Source organism: Lynx canadensis, chromosome A1, assembly GCF_007474595.2.
Source record: "Lynx canadensis isolate LIC74 chromosome A1, mLynCan4.pri.v2, whole genome shotgun sequence".
NCBI lineage: Eukaryota > Metazoa > Chordata > Mammalia > Carnivora > Felidae > Lynx > Lynx canadensis.
In genome coordinates, this window is record NC_044303.2 from 112,649,557 (window position 1) to 112,658,245 (window position 8,689).

The window sequence follows — 8,689 nt, forward strand, 5'->3', positions numbered from 1 at the left end:
TCCTCAGCACAGATAGGCTAGTGCAACCGGGGCATCACCACTCCCTGCCTATGTGGCCTTCACCTCTCAGGGCCTCTGTTTCATCATCTGTACCAGGGGGATGACCGTATCATCTCCTTCCTGGGTCCATCATGAGGAAGAGATGAGATGATCCTGGTAAAACGCTTAGCACAGCATCAGGTATCCTTACTCCCGTCCTGGTGTGGGGGATTGCTAATTATCAGTGCAGCTGAGAGCCCTTCTCTGGTTCTGTCTCGAAGGCAGCCCGCTTACTCGGAGCAGGGGGTCAGTGCTGCCTCCCACACTCTGCCAGGGCTGTCTGGCTCCAGCAGGCGGAGCTCATTCCACATCCAGGACCCCGAGACCCAAGGACGGTGCGTCCGTAGAGCTACTGCTGGCAATAGAGCCCCTGCCCCGCAGCCTGGGGAAAGACAGACGTTACTTCTCACACCTTAAGGTCACTCATCCATCGCCCCAAGGCGCTTCTCAGTGGCTCCACAAATAGCTGTGTTAGGCTCTGTTTTCATGAAGCTTCCCTGCTCATGGGGAAGCGAATTGTGAATCTGCTAGTGGCACTACCCCCTGAGCTTCTGTGACAGATGACGGACAATCTGAGGAAGTAGGGGTGGAGGAAGGGATGCCAGGGAGCTCCCGGAAATGGGAGGAGTGAGAGCAGGTTCAGGAGCTAGCCTGGGGGCAAAGGGCTCTCGGGGAGAGGGTGCCCTGAAAGGTGACATTTAGCCCCTTCTGCGGGCTGGTGCTGTTCCCACAGCTCTGCCCTGCTCACCTGCACCCAGGTGCTGCTGGTGATGGCTAGCTCTCACAGAACTGCTGCAGCCATACCTCACTTAAGCACCCGAAATGCACACCCCAGACCTTCCAAGAAAACACCAGAACCAAAGAAGTGGTTGGTGTAACTTTTAAAGATCCCTTAATTTAAAATAAAAATCAACACAAGTTCCTTAAAAACGCCCTGTGTCCCTGCGATCCCTGCCCTGCCTCCACCCCTGCCTCCCCAACTAGGGGCTCCATTCTTTCAGCTGCCTGTGTCCTCCTTGTGACTGAGCATCACACACAGCCTGGCCCTGCCTTCCCCTCCTGGGCAAAGAGGGTCAAGCTCCCTTTTTTGGGTCCTCAACACCCCGACCCCCGCCTGTGTTTTTCCTGGAGACCCTGGCTAAACATTCGGTGCTCCCATCTGGGAATGGATGCCCAGGGCTGGGGGAGCGGCCCCTGGATGTTTGGGGGGGTGGGCGACTGCTGGAGGGAGGTGTGTGCCTGCCCTGTGTCCCCTTCCAACAGAAGGCCAGAGGCAGCCCAAGCCTGGGCCGGCCCTGACCACTGAGCCCCAATGAGGAAAAGGAAGGAGAGGGAGAAGGGAAGGGCTCTGCTTGGCTCCCTTCTCTCTCTGCTTCAGCCACTGGGTGGCTGCCAATGCCTCCGGGGTAGAGAGGACCACAGAGACCCTGAGCAGGGCTGTGCCTTTCCCACACAGGGCCGCCTGGCTCTGGGGCCAGAGGAGGGAACCCTGCACTGGGCCATGCACTAAATGCCTTATCTTTCCTGGTCTTTACAGTCTTATAAAATAAGCGTGTATGAGTAGTTTTCATTTTACTGCTGTGGAAATGGGAGCTTAAAGAGGACGTCTGCCAGATGGCAGACCGGGCAGAGGCTGGAACATAAACCTGGCCCACGTGGCTCCAGACCGCACCCTCTCAAGCACTCTGCCTTCTCGGCCCCACTCACACTGGGGTGTCTGGCCAAGTAGGACATGGTTCTGGGGGGCTGGAAAGGGTGTGACGCCCCCACCCCTTCTGAGAAGCCCCAGAAAGCCTGGTCTCTGTTTGCACAACTTAGACCGTAACTTGTTTCTGTGCTGCTGGTGGCCAGGAGGGGGTCAGCAACAGCTGCGGGTGCCCGGGCCACAGGGATGTCAGGAAAGAAGAGAGGAAGGGGATTTTGCATGCAGGGAAAATGCCTCTGTGCTTGAAGCCATATTCAGTGTCATGGTCTGAGAGGAGCTGCCCGGAATACTGTGCTCAGAAATCTTTCCAAAGCCAGGAGAGAAAGCCATGGAATGAGGGATGGGCCCAGTGCCCTTTCCAGACAAGTCAAATGAGGCCATCTCTGGCCATCCCAGGCTGGCGAGGACAGAAACGCATCCCCTCCGTGGGATCCTGTGGCCAAATGCCGGACTGAAGCAGTTTGGGGAAGTACACACACTCACAAATGCTCACACATTCGTATGCATGTGCTCTCACATGGTCACACGCCTGCACACACTCATTTTCACATGGTCACACACCTGCACATGCATGCACACACTCTCACACACTCGCACACTAACTACCCCCCCCCCCCACACACACACCCTTCCGCAGGCCTGAAAGGCCCCAGAGCCTGGGGTGCAGGTAACTGGCGGTGGCAAGGGGACTCTGGGACCTGGGAGAGGAAGGGGAGCAGCAGGGTCCCACTTTCCCCCCCAGGAACCTCTGGCTGTGGCCTCAGGCCTGTTGGCGGCAGACCGCACACGTCTGAAGCCTGATGATCAGTTAAGTATTTTTTCACGTGTGTATCTTCTTTGGAGAAATATCTATTCAAGTCTGTGCCCATTTTTGAGTTAGGTTGTTGGCTTCGTGAATGTTATAGAAGTTCTTTACATACTCTGGATATATTTTATTTCGTAAAATATATGACTTGCAAATATCTTCTCCCATTCTGTGGGTTGCCTTTTTACTCTGTTGATATTGCCCTTTGATGAATGGGAATTTTTCATTTTGATTAAGCCCAGTGTATCTGTTTTACTTTTGTTCCCTATGCTTTTGGTGTCATACCCAAGAAATCATTGCCAAATGCAATGTTGTGAAGTTTCGCCCTATGTTTCTTCTAAGAGTTTTATCGTTTTAGCTTTTATGTTTAGATCTCTGTCCCATTTTGAGTTGTGGTGTCAGAGTCTAACTTCATTTCATGCAGACCCCAGTTTTCTCAGTAACATTTCTTGGCAAGACTGTCCCTTTCCTGTTGAATGGTCTTGGCACCACCTTTGCAAATCATTTGGCCATATCTGCAAGGTTTTATGTCTGGGATCTGTTTTCTACTGGCCTATATGTTGATTTTTATGTCAAAACCACACTGTTTTGATTACTGTAGCTTTGTAGTGAATTTTGAAGTCAAGAACGTGAGTTGTCCGACTTTGTTCTTTTTCAGGAGTATTTTGCCCAAGCAGAGTCCCCTGAGATCCCAAATGCATTTTAGGATGGATGTTTCTATTTCTGCAAAACAAAAACAAACAAACAAAAAAACGTCATTGGGATCTTGGTAGAGATTTCACTGAAAATGTAGATCACTTTGGGTAGTATTGACACATTTGCAGGATTAAGTCTTCTGGCCCGTGGACCCAGGATATCTTCCATTTATTTTTGTCTTCTTCAATTTCTTTCCATAATGTTTTACACTTTTCAGTGTGTAAATCCTTCATAGAACCTGGGTTAAATTCATACCTGGGTGTTTAATTTTTTGATGCTATTGGAAATGGCGTTGTCTTCTTAATTTTCCAGTTTGTGTTTAAAGGATTGCTTTGGCTTCAGGGTGGAGGGAGGGAGTAGAAAGAAGCTGGGAAGCCAGTCAGGAGATTGTTACAGTCATGCGGTCAAGGGACGGCGCAGGACCAGGGTGGTGGCACTAGAAACGGGAGGACATGGAAGGATGAGATCTATTCTGGAGGTGCAACAAATAGAACTTGGAACTGGGTTGGAGGAGTGGTGTGAAACAAGAGGAGAATTCAAAAGTGCTAATGTTTCCACCTTGAACATCTGGCTGAAAGGTGGTGCCAGTTTTTTCTAAAATGCAGAAGAATGAGGGAGAAGCTGTCGGGAGAAGAAAACTAATTGCTCTACTTTGGATGTTTCGAAGCTGGGGAAGCCAGTTCAACATCCGGCTCGGGTGTCAAAGAGGTTTTTCGATATCCGAGCCTAGAGCTCAGGGAAGAGGTCAGGACCGAGTTGCGGTGTTTGGGAGTCATGACACTTAAGGGTTGTTCACAAACGGTGCCTGGGTGAGATCACACAGGTCAAGAAGAGTGCCTTGGGTTTCTGTAGCATCCAGAGGCCTGGCCGAGCCAGAGAAAGCTGCAGAGGGACCCGAAAACTTGTGTGTGGAGCCCTGGATGCCAAGGGAGGAGAACCTTTCCAGAAGGATAGAGTGTCAGCTGTGTTAAGTTACTGGTATGCCCATGGGATTTGACCACATGAATGCCCTCAGTAGCCTTGGCAAGAACATGGTCAGTGGAGGCAAGAGGACTGCATCTGGAGTGGGAGGGCACAAAGGTGAGACGGATACGTTTTGTGGTCTGAGTGTGTGAATAGATGCCCTTTTCAGGGAACAAGTGCCCCGAAGGGGGGGAAAAAAACCTGGACATTGTCCATTCGTTCAGCCTCCTCATTCATGTCTGGCTCAGAAGCCCCTTCCGCCATCCCCCATGCATCCATTATCATAGCCTTCATCACTTATTTGGAGTAGTTTTCCATTTCCTTTCTGCCTCCCCCTCCTAAAGAGTGAGCTGCTCTCAGGTAGGGACTCTGTCCCAGCACCTGGCACGGGGCCCGGCTTGCGGTAAGCGCTCAGTAGGAACTACCCCAAAGCCTGGTTTCCAGACAGGCAATAGCTCCTTTCTTCAACAAGGTGGGCTCAGGCCCCTTATCTTCTCTGAAAAGGAAGAGGAGTCTTCCCAGATACGGGGGATGTCCTCTGGAGGCTGTTACGCATGTGGATGGGAGGAAGCATGAATCCAGGGCTCTCCTGAGGTCTCTCCCCGGAAAGCAGAGGGTGGCCTGCTCTGCTCTGCTTCAGTCCACTTTGGCTAAGAGGCCTCCCCCTCACTCAGAGGGGACACCCGTGGGCCAGCAGGCCCCAGATGGAGGAGGATGTCTGGTCCAGACGGCAGACATACGGCTGGGTAATCACGCCATCAAGCAGGTGACTTCATCTTGAGTGGGTGACCTGACTCTCTAACCCCTCTGGGGAGGAAGTTTCATGCTTAGGTAGTTTTCACCGTGTGCAGGATCCTCTCCCTCCAGTTCTATTGAAGGAAGAAGGTCTGCGATTGGGAAGCAGCAGAGACAGAGGGTAAAGACTTTGGATTAAATATCCTCATTTGGGCGGAAATGAGTTTTTGAGGGAACAGATGGAAAAACCACTCTCTCCCCTGTCAGTTGGGGCCAGTATGTCCCTATGGCTTCCTGGCAACAGCCCATAAATAATTCGAGCTCAAGGAAGCCATCTGCATGCAGGGACCTTTCCCTGATGACAGCGCTCAGTCGGGCTCCCAGAGGTGGAGAATGAGGCAAACAGACCTGGGGGTGGCGTCGCCACACTGTGATCGGTCGAGGAGGGGAGTGACCCGAGGCTAGCGTGCGCGCGCGCGCGCGCGCGCACACACACACACACACACACACACACACTCCTGTATCCTCAGTTCTTCCAGCACACAGGCACAGGAGCTCAGAACATATCTGAGAGCAAAGCAAGAATAGACTCTGACCTGCCAGGATGCAGCCTCAAATCCCAATTCTACTGTGACAGGAAACACCACCAATCAGACCCCGTCGACTTCCAGCCTAGAGCAGGGCTTCCTCACCCTCCTTGAGCCCTGAGCTCCTGATGCAAGCTGGGACCCTCTCCCAGGGACACGGGCGCCTATAGTTTGAATGACCGCTGGCCCTTGAGCCCCGCCCTAAGCACATTTCCTACTGGCTGAAATTCTCTAGCACTGCGAGCTTCTTGGCACCAAGTTCTCTGCCTCCCCAGCATCCCACTTGGACACACAATGTACACCAATAAAGATAGCATATATTTATAAAAGAAATATAAAACATTTATATAAAATATAAAATATACACCAGTAAATATAAAATGTGGGCCATCCCACAGCAGCCCAGTTTCTGAGCCTGTGACAGTGCACACGGGCTGTCCGTCAGAGGCACAGGGGTAGCTGGACAGCAAGGGACTTGAGAGAGCCGTCACCAGGCCTGATGGGGAAAGGCCTTCTGGGGTCTCATGGTGTGGCCCACCCACCGGCGCAGATGGAAATGGTGAGAAGCCCCGCGGCTGTCAGGAGTGTGAGAAGACCTTTCCTCAGAACTCAAAACGTTTTTAACATGAGAGAATCCACCCCGATGGGAACCCCTGTGCCCTTGAGTGATGGGGAAGCACCACTATGTGGGGTTTATAGTTTATATCCTTGTGTCGACTCGACCACAAGGACACCCCATACAGAAAGTCAGTCTTGGAAGGTGGTTCTCAATAGCCTACACCTTTTTTGGAAATCATGGAATTTATACCAGTAAGTGATTAAAAATAAAAGCCCTTCAGTCATCTTTCTAACCACCTTTTAGCTTGAGAAAAATCCTAGTTGTGAACTTAGTTTTATTTCCTAGTGCATCTATCATATTTGTGTTCATGTTTAAATTTGATTTGAATTTGATTTACTCTAAGACAAGAATTCAGGGTCTCTTTTTTAAATGTTTATTTATTTTTGAGAGAGACAGTGAGAGCATAAGTTGGGGGGGGGGGAGAGTGGGCAGAGAGAGAGGGAAACAGAATCCAAAGCAGACTCCAGGCTCTGAGCTGTCAGCACAGAGCCCGACGCGGGGCTCGAACCCACAAGCCATGAGATTATGATCTGAGTTGAGGTCGGATGGTTAACTGACTGAGCCACCCAGTCACCCCCAAAATTCAAGGTTTTCATGAATAATGTCACCTCCAATCTTTTATCCCTCTGCCAGAAATTCAACAGTTACTTCCTCCCCTATTATGTTGTTTTGTCTTCTCAGAGATACTTTTGATTTTTATTCATATCGGCTGTGTCTCAGGACCATGTTTTCTCATCTTCTGTTCCTTTCATCTACCTAGCTGTGCTGGCACCTGTACCACACCCCATCAACTGGTGTTAATTTAACATCTTTTAACACCTTGGAGTCAGATTTCTTTGCTTTTGAAGGTAACTTTTTTTCTTTTTGTGAAATTAACACTTTCTCCTTGTAAAAGTTTCAGAAAATGCAGAGAAGCGGGGGAAAAAAAAAAAGTAAAAATCATCTATACCTCTATCAACGAGGGACAACCTTGGTCAAATTATTGGAGCAGGTTCTGCCAGATTTTGTTTTTGAGGCAAATGTGAGCATATGTAACAGCTCATAATCTCCCTTAATTGTGCTAAAATAAATTATTCACAAGTCTCAAAATAAAAACAAAACAGGTGTTGTGGTAGACGGAATTTTGGAGGGGGCCTCCGTGACCTTGGCTCTGTAGTGTTACTCCTTTGTTGGCAAAAGGGAGATGATCCAGGTGGGTCCAATCTAATCACACAACTATTGAAAAGCAGAGTTTTCGCCAGCTGCGGGCAGGAGAGGACGTTAGGCCGACGTGGTGTTTTAGGACGGCTGGAGGCAGAGTTGTTCTTTGAATTCAGAGATGGTCAAGTGGAGAACAAAGCAGGCAGCCTTTAACAGTGAGGGTAGCTCCCACTGAGAGCTAGCAAGGAAATAGGGACTTAGAACCTACTACCCCAAAGAACTCGGCTTGACCACCCACCTCAAGGAGTCTGGAAATGGATCTTACTCCAGAACTTCCAGGTAAGAGCCGCCCCCCGCACCCCTACCGCCATACTGTCAGCCTAGGGGATGCTGAGCAGAGAACCCACTCAGAGCACTCATGGAACTGGGCAACAGTTAGTGTTGTTTTAAGCCACTACGTTTGTGGTAACTTCTTACACGGCAGTTGAAACTAATGTAGGTATTTAAACTAGTGAATGATTAAAAAGGAAAACACATTTATCTTTCTAACTGTATTTTCAATATTAGGAAAATCACTTTGGGGAATAATCCTGTGGATTTAGTTTCATTTCTTTCTACTCGGCATCTGCAGCGGCCTCTCGATTGCTCTGGTTCCAGGGAAAGCCTGTGTCAAGATGGGGTCTCTGGGGCTGGGATTCGGGGCCAGGCCTTGTGAGTCCCCACTGCGCACCCACTCCGCGAAGCGGAGTGATTCCCTGCCCGTAAAGCTCTCCCAGATTCACAAGAGACTTGTTTTGAGCTGGGGGTGCTCCTAGGCACACCCTGGTGGGCTAGCTCACCCCCAGGGCATCCACACAGTGTATCTGACAAATTAGGAGCCTGTGAGCATTCAGAGGGCCTCCTGGGAACAAGTCCCCACCTTTGCATTTGAACACACGGAAAAGCCTGAAAGTTGTTATCCTATAGCCGCCAAGGGTGGCCTTAGGACTGACCCGTGAGAGAGGAATTGAATCACAAAGACTCTGGGGCTCCACCAATCTCACCCTCTGGTGCTTATTGTAATAAACCAAGACCTCTCTTACTGAACGCCTAGCTTTGTGAAGCCTTATGCTCCCTATATTACACTCACCTTCTCTTTCATTATTGTTTTCGTTTACAGAGGGAGAAGCTGAGGGTCCAAGAGATTGTATAATGTACCCAAGGAGGCACCGTTAATGATTAAGTGGGGATTCTGACCCCGCTCTGACTCTAGACTCTTGTCACCATTCACTACCTTGGGTAGCCACGGGGAAGGACTGCCTCAGCAACAACCCAGAGCAGTGCTTTTTATCCTGCTGCATGTTAGAGTTTTGAGCAACCTTCTAAAAGCCCTAGGCCTGGACTCCAACAGATATTTGGAC